Here is a 13,930-nt window from a genome sequence, read left to right as displayed (position 1 = left end):
ATAAAGGTTTTAGCTCCTAAGTGCTGCCATTCTCTAGTAAGGCTGTTTGGGTACTGACATGTAGCAGTCAGCTTTATTTGCTCATTTAAGGGTTTGCTTTCTTTGCTGTCTTCTGGCTGGTGTCTTAGCTTGCACTCCATTGTCAACTAACACTGTTCTCTTGTTTCCTTTCTTTTGCACCTTGTTGAGAGAGTTGTCAGTTTTCCTTATAGAAACAGCAGCTGGGCCTTGTGTCTAGATTATAGCTTAATTTTTAAAATGTGCTTTCTGATTATTATCAAGCTGGGCAAATTCTAGACTGTCTGTCTCTTGTTGATTGCATCTGTGTTTAACATGAAAAAAAAATCTTCAAACTGCAGCATCAACTTTTAAATTTTAATAATAATGAATACAGCAGCATCTGTCATTGTTACTTCCAAAATTTGGCCTAGTACTTGCATTGTTTTGGAGGAGAGAGAGGGAATGAAATGTGTAGGGGAATGGGACAATACCACAAATAAAAGGGATGGATTGTAATTCCTTAAATCACTTCGCTGAGTCTTTCCCTCCCAGGTAAACCTAGGCAATAAATCATCATATGTAGGAAAAGGGCAGACTTAGTAATTTATTCAAGACATTATTGGAAGCATACAGACTTGAGAGTCCCATTGTACAGCTGAAATCCCAGACCTGTGTAATAAGAACTAACTGCCCTGTTTTGTGTGTGTGGCTAGATGACACGGCTGCTGAAAGCTCCAGCAATTACAGCTTGGCCAGCTTTCAGCTGTATAAAATGCCAGAGTGGGAAGGGTGAAATGTTAGTACCAGCTTTGGGTTAGTGCCATGATATTTTCCGCTACGCTGCAAAGACTCCAGCTTCCTAGAGGAATGCTTTGTTGTCTTCTGCCACATGGTCATGAGTACACCTGATAATAAAGTGTAGCCTGAAACTATGACATCAAGTATTTTAAAACTTGTATTTCTGTATATGCAAACCAGTTTAAAGGCAGTTTGTCTGTAGTGTAGAATCTGTGCATTGATATCAGTGTAAGAATTCCTGAGCAGAGATTCTGTAAATGCCATTAGAAGTGGCTCATAAGCTTTTTTTATTGCAAATATTGTCCAACCTCTTGGCTTAGTTAAATCCTCATTCCTGTTGTGATCATTGTCATTGTAAAAACCCTCTACTTTGGAAGCAAAAGGGCAGTTTGTAAAATCTGTTTGGAGGGAGAAGACTGGGGCTTTTTTTAAGCCTTGGCTTCAAATCACATATGGCTGCTCATATTGTTACTGCTGAGCAGATGCTGGGTATTTCCAATCTGTTGTAAATCTGTTGGAAACAATAAAAGAGGGTCATTACAGTCCTGTAAAAAGAAGAAAAATGAGAGGGAGAGGAGATGTTTGTTTCTAAGCTGTGAATTACTTAAATTGCATTCCCCAGGGAAATCTGGTGTGTGAAAGCCGGGGAGTGACAGAGTTGGGTTTCAGCAGTAACAGCGATAACAACACTGTGCATTATAGCATTCTTCACATAACTCAAGGTTTCCAAAGAGATTTTGTGCATGTGTTAAGTGATACTGAAGCCTCTCTAGTACAGGATGCGTGAATCAGCCCAGTGGAGTTTAAAAAGTACTTGTGTTTCTATTTATAGAACAAACTATGCCAATGTGAACCAGGAGGCAACAGAATATTTGGGCTATTATAAAATGGCAGAGCCAAGATTTTGTCACTCTCATCCCTTCTGAAAAATCCAGGCTTACACAAAATGTGCCTTTGTTCTGTTAGCATAATTTCATTGGTTTCAATGTATAGGTGACTAATTAATAAATATTAGTGCTCAGTAAGGATTGTGTCAAGTGGAAACTCATGCCAGCTTATTGCTGTTAAGGTTTCAGGTTTGAGAGGTGGTTGACAGTTTCATCAGTGGGAGTAACAAGAGGAACTTCTGAAGGAGTACAAGAGCATCACTAAAGAAGCTGCAGTGGAATTGTAGCTAGAGCCAATTTAACTGACTCAATTTTTGATACTCCATTTTGTCCCACCCCTCAAGTTTTATACCATCTGGGACAGTTTCAATAATGCACAGTGGGAAATAAAATTGGGGCTTTTGCTAGGCCTGCTTGAATTATTTAGCAGCCAAGTTCAAAGCTACTTTGCTGTGAAACTTCCATCCCTACAAATGTGTTTCTAATGTTCTGGTTACTTTCCTGCTCTACTTTACTCCAGCTGTCTTGCATTGCTCTTCCTTTCTACTGTGTCCTTCTAAGGCTCTGGAGCAAGGGCTGGGCACGCTGGGTGGTGGTGGAGAGATGCTCGAAGGCACAAATTGCTCTCATCTCTTGCACATTGAAAATACTTGAGGGGATGGTCTGCACCCAGGTGCCAGGTGTGTAGGATTCCCAGAGGGGAGAAGATACAGCAAGATGATCACTACTGAAATTGTTGTAAGGCAGAAGAATTGGAAAACCAGAGCCCATCTGTCAGTATTGAATGCAAACAATGCTGTCTCTTGTTATTGCCTCCAGAGTGGAAAGGACTTAAGATACTTTGTCACTTAAAAGTAAGGGATGTCATGCATGAAGGTCTGGTGTGTGGTCATAGCTGAAAAGATGTTTAATATCTCTGCATGTGCTGCTCCACTGTGTAAGCAATGAGATGGTTACCTGCTGTTCTGTACCAAGAGCACACAGTCACCTCTAGTGAATCTGTGGACCATGGTTCAAAACCAGTAGCTTCAATAAATAATAAAAAAATTGAGAAGTAATAATATAAATGGTTCCTGTGGAGGATATAGCATTAAGTGTGCCACCCTAACCAATTGAAGACTTCTGCTTTGAAGTGGGACAACATATGCTGTGATTTATGTACTTAAAATAAGTCTGGGGGCGACCCCCTAGAGATCGTATCCCACTCTACACGTATGTTTATCGGGCTGGTATCAGTATGTTCATCCTGCTGATAGCTAGAATTCCAAATAAAAGCTTTCTCTTAGCTACTTTCTACCCACTTATTTTTGCATCAGGGCTGCCTGTTAGCTAAATCTTGTAAGCATTCTGCTGTCAGCAGCTCTGCACAGAGAGGAATCTTAGATTAACAGTGCTCCAGGAAATTTTGTGGTATGCAGGGATAGTACATTATGCAGAACTTCAATACATCTGTAACAGTAATTGGTTTTCAGACATGGGTCCTAATGCTGCACATCCTTTTGCTCAAGGTTTTGTTGATTTTAATGAGGATTCAGTTCATCAATGGTCTGCAACAGTTAGATTTGTATTTTGTCAGTGATAATTTGGCTGATAAGAGAGGCAATTCACTTTGGAGTGCATCTGCAAAGAATCTATTGCAAGAGGAAAAAACAACTGAGGAAAAAGGAATTGTTTTGGTTGCTGAATAGAATGATCTTTAACAGCATGGGCATTGACATTTGAAGAAATAAACATGCTTTCTTTTTCCAAATGGCTGCTCTTTATAAAAATGGCTCACTTGTTAGTTCACTGTCTTAAAAAGGAAATGTTGCTTATCTGTCTGCCTTGGTTGAGGGGTCAATTGCAAATATTTTTGTCCAATTGGAACTGGAGGAGAAAGGGCAAATAATTCTTGTCAAAGACACTTTAATTTTTAAAAGGTGCTCAAGCTTTCTAAATGTACCTTTTTTTTTCCATACAGGTACAAATATGAGATTGATATCAGCACCCTGGAACTTCATATTGTATTTCTTGACTTTCTAAATTCCACTTGCTAAGAAAACCAGGCAGGCCTTGCTACTAATTAATAAATCACTAGGATTAAATGGTGCAGTAGGAAAAGTAACAGAAAGAAAACAAGTTGACTGTTCAGTGGATTTGTAATACTGGAATGTTTTGTTTTTCTCTAACAGTAGGAAATTGCTACACCCACAAAAGGTCTATAATTTAGTGTGTTCTTCTGTTAGTAACCACATCTTTCCTCATCAAGTTGAATCTAGAAACCTGTTACTGCAAAAAAGCCAAGGAAAATTGTCATGTCACCGTGGATGTAATCATTATTGTCATTACAGTAAAGCTTCACAACCCTGCTGTGGAGAGCATGACATACACAAGCATCCAAAGCCTGGGAACTCCCACCTGGCATGCCGACCCTTTCATGACTTATGAATTTTGGACAACCTTTGGTAACTGCAATGACTACCTAAAAGAGTGGGATAAAGCCCATTTAAGTTAAGACAAGGTCAAGCATTATTTATGTAAAGGAATGAAATACAGTGTTCTCATGTACTTTAAAAGATAGGTAGGATAATAAGAATTTGACAATGACTTCAGGGTTTATAGCAGAGATGGAATAACCCTGCAGCATCTTTGTAGTTCTGCTGGGGACAAAAGGAAAAGCTATGTGGATTAATTTGAAGATTTAATAAGGCAACTGGAGAGAGTAACCTGTTCTATTCCTGAACTCTGGAGCACCTGAGAGCACTCTTCCTCTGCTGGAGAAGGAAAAAAGGCATCTTTTATCAAGAAAATCTTATTTCTCTGGTGAGACGTAAAAAGCAACCACATGCACTTGTACTTGAGGTTGCAGTGGTTGTGATCTTGTCAAAGATCTAGAGAAGACATTAGTCATTTTGTCATGGTGAGCTTGTTTCTGAACTGCTGAGTTTATAATGAAGTTCCTTAAATGCTTTTGAATCCTCCCTGGTGAGAATGTTGCTGCAGAGTAAAGTTCAAACAAAATTCTCTAGTGAAGGATGATGGTCTAAAAACATCAAGAAATTATGTAGATAAGTGTGAGAAGGCAAAGAAGGATGGGAAATTGGTAGCCAAAGTGATCCAGCGAGGCTGAGTAGAGTTTGGAGAATCCCTGCCTAACCTGAGAAAGTGAATCAAGCTTTAAACCAAACTGGTCACATCTCTGGGTAAAAATGAAGCAAATGGGTCCTTTGGGAAAGGACATCAACCTTAGGGAAATACTTGGACTGACACTTACTAATTGAAATAATGGATTTACTCAATGAGTACAGTGATGTTGTGGTAAAAGATGGGGGTTGTTTGCATTTGCAGGCAGCATGGAAGTCATGCTAAAGCTGCCATAAGGGAAGTAGTGTGCCACCAATTTCCCTGGGTGTAAGTTCTATCACTGTTTTTCCATTTGTGTTATTTTTTTTTCCTTAATAACCAATCCTGCTCTGTACAGTCTGAGTGTTGTTTGCCCATTGAAACGTTCTGCTGTAGGATGGGGATCCAAGCAGTTGGAGTAATTTATCAAGGCAACCTGGAATCCCTACAGTCAGCTAACACTAGTGCTGGGTCTCACGATGGTCTACTCAGAGTATCACAAGTATTGGATGCTTCCTAAACTACTTACTGAATTAGTTGCTTGATCTTTTTAGCAGGAATCCTATTGTTTAATTGGTAGAGTTGAGTCATAGAAGCTATTTCCTGTCTAATAAAAACAGTGTCCCAAATTATCACAAATATTTCATAATTTTTCTATTAAAAAGTTTTTATTGAGAATTAAATTCTGAGATTTTGGGGTTATTTGAAATGAATTTAAAATTGTTAGATCTGATTCTCTCATTAAGCATTCTTGGCAAAATAAAAAGTCCTGAAAAGCTCTGGAAGCCATAGCCAAATGGGACTCTGAATTGCATTTCCATCTTCAAAAAGACTGTTGGAAAGATAACTGTGTGGGATGTGATCCACTGCAGGGAACAGTCATGTCCTGGCAGCAAGGATGGACCAGATGACCTAATTTCTCTTTTCCATTGGAGTTGTCTCTGATTCCTCAACTAGTCATGCAATCACATAACTGATAACAAAGATAAAAAAATATGGAAAGTACATCTCCCAGTGATGAAACAAATAAATCCTGTTATTCTTGATTCCATCACCTTGCAAGCACTGATTAATTGAATGCCATACAGTCCTATATCATTATGCTGGTGTTTTAGATGAAACCCTTAAAACTGACTTGCCATCTGCTCTCTCTGGAATTCAGCGCTGCTTCCTCAGCTGCAGGAGACATCTGCTTGGTGCAGTTGATGTGTGACTAGAAGCAAGGCTTGAGGAGAAGAAGAGCTCAAAGAAGGAGTTGCAGAAATAATATACTCTATTGCCCAGTTTTGATGTTACCCCATACAACTCATCTACAAGATTTTGGAAGTGTAGCACTGTGCTGACTACTTCTCCATTATCATACCTTGGATACATATGACATGAGCTTGCTGAGCCAAAGTCTGCAGTTGGTTAGATTGGCCTTAAGATGGCTTTTTTTGCAACTGTTTATAAATCAGCCATGATCTGGTTGTTATGATCCAAAAAGAGACTTTTTCTTTGGTTGGGTTTTTTTTTTTTTCCTTTCTTTTCCCATCACTTGGTGCTTCTTGCTGGCTGAACAGGCTACCTGTTCTCCCTGACCAAGGTCGCCCAAGTGTCAGATCTTACCTGCAATATGAAGAATATCGGAATCAGCATTTAGATTATTATCAAGGGATAAGTCTTTGAAATACATGTTATTAACATAACCTCCTGCTGTAGAGGTTGTACATGGAATCTTATTCCCACTCTGTAATCATTCTCCATTAACATTATTCACATCATACCTACAAACCAAACCAAACACGAAGGCCGAAGAGTCCTGACTGTAGCATTAAGATGATAATGGATTACAAGAGTGCACTTAGAAACACCTGCATCTGGGTGGAGAAGTGAGAGTGTACAAGATAAAGAACTTTAAAAAGCAGAATATACAGACCAATAAAACACTATACTGTTTTGATGGAAACTACACAAAACCACTGTATTGTCTGAAAGAGGATGTTTATCCTTGACATCCTTCACAATTCTGATTTGCAGTTACTAGAAGGATGCTCATCTAGCCAACTGAGATGCAGGAAGAGTTTGCCTCTCAGAACCACTTTGGAAGAACTGTGGTAAGGTTGATTTCCTCCTCGGTAAGAGAAAGTGGAGTAGAATGCTTTTTGCTAGAACTGTATGTCACATATTATTACTGCAGAAATCAAGGGCCTCTGCAATGCCCAATCTCCTGACCTCTTCTTGTACCTTATTTTTTTAATAGTTGTGGTTTTTAGTCTTTTTCTTTATGTATTTTGGGTTAGAGGATGTTAAAAACCTGTCTTTTAGCTTAGATTTATTGTCTACATATTTTATGGGGCCTTCTGAAATAGATATCTATTACAGACTTGTATGTACAAGATTGGACAAGTCCTCTATTCTTTTGGCCCTGGTAATCAGTTCTTTCCTACTCATATAGCCAAAAGGAGCACTCTCTCCACCCTGCTACATGTGGGGCCAGAGACATGGACAAGATACAGGGATGTCAGTAGCTTTCCATGCCCTGCATTCTTCTTCTAAAGTATTTTCCTGTGCAAAGCAATACCAATTTCTAAAACAATGAGAAAAAAATCTTTGCGCTCTTAAGAAATATAGATACATGTTTATTATAAAAATATAATTGGTTAATAAGAAAAATACTGTGATAATGAAGAAGTTTTAACATTTAGAAATGAAGAGTGTCTGACTACTGAGGGACCTTTGTGGAAGGAATGACCAAAAATTAAAAATCTTACATTTAACAGCATATTTCCTGTCTGTTCCTGCTTGTTTTTTCCCTTGACTTGTGAAGGTTTCTGATGTTTTCCAATTGGAATAGAGAGATTGCTGCTGTTCAGGGAAACTGCCTCAGAGACCTACTCCACTGAAACAAAAGCAACTGGCAGATGCAGTTTGATGTATTTGTGTTTGGTTTTCTTCCTTGTCACTCAGCTTTCATATCCATTTGCACCCACTCACCCCCAAAACTCCTGCTTGCTATTAGTAATTTGTTTACTTGCTTAATTCAAAGATCTTTGGCTTAAAACTCTACATATTGCTTCTAAACAGTGTTGTGGGATAAAATGTTATCAGTCTGAGCCTTACAAATTACAGCAATCCAAAGGCTGTGCTGATTCATATTCCCTGCTAGTGATGTCTGAAGATTTTCATTAAATAGGAATTGCTGGGGTACAAAGTTCCAGTGGCAGCCTGACTTCCTGGGCCATGTCTCCTCTGCTGACAAGCAGTTGCTGCACTGGATACATGCTCTGGAGGATCCCTCTGAGGTCACAGTTATGTAGTCAATTTTCAATTTAGTCCAACAGAAATCCATACTGCCTTTGAAATCTTCTGCTGTCTCATCTCTGCTTGTCCCTAGTGGCCCTCTTAGGCTGGCATCAGACAGCATGAATGCAAAACCACATGCAAGGATGGACACCTTTCCCTTCTCCCTTCCCCACCCACATGCTGACCCCCACACTGCATGGTTCCTCAGGAAGAGAAATGCACAGGAGGAGAGGCCAGGAGCACTCCTCCTCCCCATGGCAATGCAAATTAGGATGGATGATGTGGCAGCATAACAAAAACCCAGGTAGAAGGACTTTAACATCCCTTCTTGTCAGACTCAAGGCAGGTTTCTTTGTCTACTTTGCACTGTATTCTGGGTGTGGTCTTGTAATGTTTATTGTTGGCTCAAGAGTGAGTGACACTGGATTCTCACTCATTGGGCTGCATGATCAAAGTCTCTTTAGGAGTAATATCTTCCAGCAGTGAAAGCTCCTGAGTCTCAAACTGCACAAAAAGAAGAGTTGTAAATAAAAGACAAAATGTGGATCTTCACCAAGGAAAGAAGCTTGATATCCTTAGCAGAAGCATCAATCCATATGACACCCTAGCAGAACACTGGCATGGTCAGCAAACCTGTTTTACTACAGTTTCAGGTGTTCTGCATGATCCAATTTCTTTCTACCTTCACAAGTAGGGCTTAAGGGTAAAAACAAATTCAAGCATCAAAAGGCAAACCTTGTTTACAGTCCTCCTGTGCTTTATTGTGTGGGAGGCTGTTTCTGTACTGTTCCAGAATGAAATGTCCTGGTAGTGATGCCTGTAATCAAGGAAACAGGAGTTTATGGGATTAATGCAAGAAACAAGAGGAGCTGATAATTAACCACAGAAAATTAGTTCACTAAAGAAGTTTAACTCATTAAAATGAAACAATCTAGAGCAAGACTTCTATTTCTTTCAACTGAGAAGTGGATTTGGACTCCTCTCTTTAAAATTATAATCTAAAATATGTACCATATTCAGGAGAACTAATAGGTGGGAAAATAATGAGTAATACACCAAACAGTTTCAGTTGTGCTAATGTGTGTGTACTGAAATATATATTTTATTTATAAGTATTTTGTTATATATATTTACATGTATATATATATATATGAGAATTGACGATCTGACTGTGTCTGCTTGCAGATGCCTGACTCATTTGATGTTGGAAATCAGTAATAATCAGATGCTAACAACTTTTGGTTACTAAGGACCTAGGCTGACTCCATGCCAGTAACCACACATCATTAGTTGTGAGTTTGCAGTCCTGTGAACCACTCCTGCCTTTGCATAACTTGGATTTCTGGACTCAAATGGGGACAGAAAAATGTTGTTAAAATTTTCTACTAAATACATTAATTATGGTGTCGTGGTTGAAGACTATTTAGAAACCACATTTAACAGTAATTACTGGTCATGTTGTCTGGAAAAAAAAAAAATAAAAGTCTAAATCCTTAGAGATAAACTCCTCTTTTCTGGGTGTTTTTGTATACAGGTAAAAACAGACAGTTTACTTATTAATTAAACTTTTCAAATAGCTCATTTGAACACGGTTTAAGTTATGATAGGAAATACTAGAAGCTTGCACTGTAAACAGCAATATAAAAGCAATAAACTCATACAAAATTAAAAAACTGCTCAGGTTTATTTACTGCCATATATGCAGTATCTTTGCATTAATAGGAGCAAGACAAGTAATACACATTTAAGGATCTTACGAAACATCTCCTCACATTACACTGTTTTTCTACATTGCATAAATTGCACACACACATTTATAAAGTGCAGCTTGTTTATGGCTCCATACTTTATTGATTATGACTTTTTATAGCTTAACATCATGCCTCCAATGCTCTTATCATTACACAATGCTGTCAGCCACTAACAAGGCAAATATTTTAATAAAAGCAGCTTAGTTTCAATGATGTTTTAGAGTCATAAAACCATTAAGGCTGGAAGGGACCTATGGAAATTACATGGTTCATATCTCCTCTCAGAGCAAGTCCAACTTCAAAGTTACAGGTTCCTCAGGGCGTGTCTTTCAAACACACATAATGCTCAATCATCCCAATACTCTACATAGCATTAAAAGCATTAATGCAGTCAGTTGTTCTCACTAATCCACTAATAAATACATTAAAGTTATCTTGTGTTAAAACTAGCCACTATACTTGTTTCATCTTACATAAACAACAATGTTGCTGGGATTTTTTTCTCTCAAGTCCTTAATTTCTTTTATTTTTATACTATCTTTTTTTTAATTTTAGACTCCTGATTGCATAGTCACTAAGTAAAAATATATTTGTACAGTCAGTGGTGGTGGTTTTATTCTTGGGGAACTACCATTGCATTCTGGAGGTGAATGGGGCTTGGTGAATTATGCTTTAGAGTACTTCTTAGATACTCAGAAAGCCAATAATCTGTATTCTCAAGGGAAAAAGACATGTATCAGCTGTGGTAAATGAGAAAACCTGTCCAACAGCAGCACACTAAAATTCAACTGGTTTAATTTTGTTCTAATCACTTTAGTGTTGTAAAGGCTCTGAAAAGTGATGTTTTCTTTAATTTCAGTATAATTGCCTCAGAAACAGCAGCAATGCGTTCTTGCTTACACTGGCTACAGCAATGTTTTCATCAAAACACACAGAAGAACTGACTTTTGACAAAAAGGATGGTTTAATTTGCACTGGATAGTCTGCTCGTCTTACTGATTCTTACTGGGAAACGATTCCTTCTGCAAGGCCTCTGCCAGCAGAGCTGGGAGATGCTGGCGCAGACATCTGATCAGTCTGTAATCCTGGCAAAGGCACCTAAGCAGGATGACCACTGCTACAAGAGTCCAGAGGTCTTGTGCAGACACTGCTGCCCTTACATGGAAAATGTAAGTGGAGCCCATGGGATCCCACCACAAGTGTTTGCCTGTGTCTCAACCTTCCCAGCCAGCTCTCTTGGAGAAGTCTTCCAGACAATCCAGAATTCCAACAACTGTAGACCTTGATTCTGCATAACTATTTATGCCTTTCACTCCTTTTTTTAACCTGTATTTGTAAACACAAATAAATTTTAAAAACTCAACCAGCCAATAAAATAAACTATAAGTGTACCTAAGAATTCAGTGTGATTTAATTACAAACACAAACAGTGACAAACCGTATTCAGCATCATTTAACGGGCCAAACTGGAACAGTTTTTGTGAAGCTCAAAGGGAAAAGGAAAGGAGAGGAAGGTATCAAGGAGACAAGAGCAAGAGCAAAAGCTCTAATGGCACTACAGAGTTTGGGTTGTTTTTTTTTTTCTTAAACTTCTTCCTGGTCACCTTTTTGACCTCCTCATCTTTCATGGCCCTTTTGATCACCTGTTTCAGGCTTCTCGTTTGCCCTGATCCCACGGGTCATATTTTCTCAGCATCCCAGATAGAGCAAGAAAAGTTGCCCAGTGTGGACATCTGACAGCAGAGAAAGTTTGATTCAGCTGAAGCCAGGTACCCAACTAGCATAGGATCAGAATTAGACTTCCCCTGTGTGTCTTAGAGATACAAATTTTATCCTTTGAACTACATTCTTGATGATATTTGTCACACATTTCCTCAGCAACTTCAAAAGTGTTTGAGTCCTTTAATTACAGTGCTGTTTACCTACTATCTTAACTAACAGGCATTTGCTCAGAAGAGACATTTTCTCAAACACTCCCTTTATTATCTTTTCCCCCAAGTGCAAAAAAAATTACAAAGAGCCATATTAACATCCCTTATATATATATAAATCAGTGTTCTTTTGAGAAAAAAAATATCTAAAGAGTAATAAGCAAGTATGAATTTCTGTCCTAGATTTGCAGTAAACTCTGTGCTTGTGCTTTCCTGCTTTAGGGACCTTAGAAACGTCTGCCTACTAGTTCCTCACCAGTAACACTTTGCAGTCATGTGTGAGAAACCCAAGCTTGGTGTTGCTTTTCATAAAGAAAATCACCTAAGATAATCACTTTAAAATGGGTCTAGCACTGTGCTTGTTTTCAGGTTATTTCCCAGTCCTTTTAAATTGGTGCTTTAAGTCAGCAGGTGTATAATACCTATGAACATTTGGCTCTTGCATTGCATATCTAATATATATATCACTGTCCGTGCTCTACCACCGAAAATTGATTCACACACAGAAAGGTGAGGAGACTTAGACAGAGTCTCTTTAATGGTACCTTAAGTTAGTTACAGTTGAAGTATTTTGGCCTGTGGTTTCCTTACTGTGCCCCATGAGCCATTGATATGGACTCTACAGAATCATATGAAAACATGGTATTAGGTATAATTTTAATAATAGGGTGCAATAAGTTTTCGGTGTTGACTACGCTCCAGTGATCCAAACTGTTTGGAGACTCCCGACCTAGTCTGACATTTGTGATTACAGAATTACCAAAGTGCTCCCAGCTGCCTTACGATGGCAGAGCTGTGTTACCAGGGTGATCTAAGCTACAGCTCAGTGAATAACACAGCCAGCATATTTGCTGAGGGCAGGTCTCTCGAAGCTCTCTACTACCGCTACACAGAATACACTTCCAACCAAACCACTGCAGGTAGGCCAGGAAAAGGATGAAGAGCCTGCACAGGTGTAGAAGGGAACATGCCTTCTAGCAGCACTGTCCTGAAGCTGAAGTGTCTCTTGGAAGTGCCCTTCTCTCTTGCTTTCCTGCTGTGTGCCCTGTATCAGATGTGGCTGGTGAGCACATCCCAGAGCAGTGTAATCAGGCAGGGCTGGGGAGTGGCGATTCTATGAGTCACATTTCAAGCACACGGAACTGAAAGCCCTGGAGAGGAAAGAAATGAGGCACCATGAAAATGAGACATCAAAGGCATATAAATAAGAAGACATATTAAAAAATGCTGAAATCTCAGCTGATGGGCAGGTGACTTGAATTACACACAGGTCTTAAGCAGTTCAAATGCAGCTCCGTCACCAAAGCTCCATCATGAGGATGGCCAGTCTGGGTCCCTGGACCCTGACTGTTGGATGAAGTGAGCCAGTGGTGCTCCCAAGCCTGATATCAGTAAGCTGTCTACAAGTCCAACACATGGGCAGCCCCATTTTGCAGTGGTGAACTGCTGTCCCAGATGCAGGTTGCTCATAGAGATTTCCTTTTCTTGTTGGAAACAGGTGGTATGTGTGAATTCTGGTCACATGAAGATTTTGACAGTGTTCATAGATCCAAGACATTTGGTGAACTTTTCTTTGTAAAGAAGTTATTTAAAAATAAATCCTCTTGGTCTCACTCACGTACTCAGGAGAGCTATTTAGTCTGAGAAAGAACTGTGAGGACTTGGATCCAGATTTCCTGCTCAGTGCAGGCACTTACACCTATTCAGAGTGTGAAGTACTTGCTAGCCTGGAGCAGCAATGCTTCACACTTATATTGCTCAGACATCAGTGAGTTGACAGGGTCAAAAATAAGTAAGGAGAATGAAATCTCTGAGCTTGTTGATAGCTAGTATGTAGACACTAAGAACTGCAGCAGCTCAGCAAAAAACTGCCTGCATTCCTCCAGTTCTGGGGTAAATGGGTTCATTCAGTCAGTGGTGCAATTTAGGGTAACTGCCCTGTCCTTCTGCTGCAAAGTCACCAGGTCACTACAGGACATCCTCTTGTCCTGATCATTCCTCTCTGTTGAGGCTTTAAGACAGTGCTCAGAGGCAGGCACACAACTTCTCATTTTACAGGAGAATTGCTGCAGCATCCCATCACAGCAATTTTTTCAAGACCATCTGATTCTGCAGGAGACTCAGGACTCCAGTTCTCACTGTGGAACACAGGGAAAATGCAAGGTCTTATTTGGTT

This window comes from Vidua macroura, chromosome 3 (assembly GCF_024509145.1).
Source record: "Vidua macroura isolate BioBank_ID:100142 chromosome 3, ASM2450914v1, whole genome shotgun sequence".
NCBI lineage: Eukaryota > Metazoa > Chordata > Aves > Passeriformes > Viduidae > Vidua > Vidua macroura.
This window is presented reverse-complemented; position numbering follows the sequence as displayed.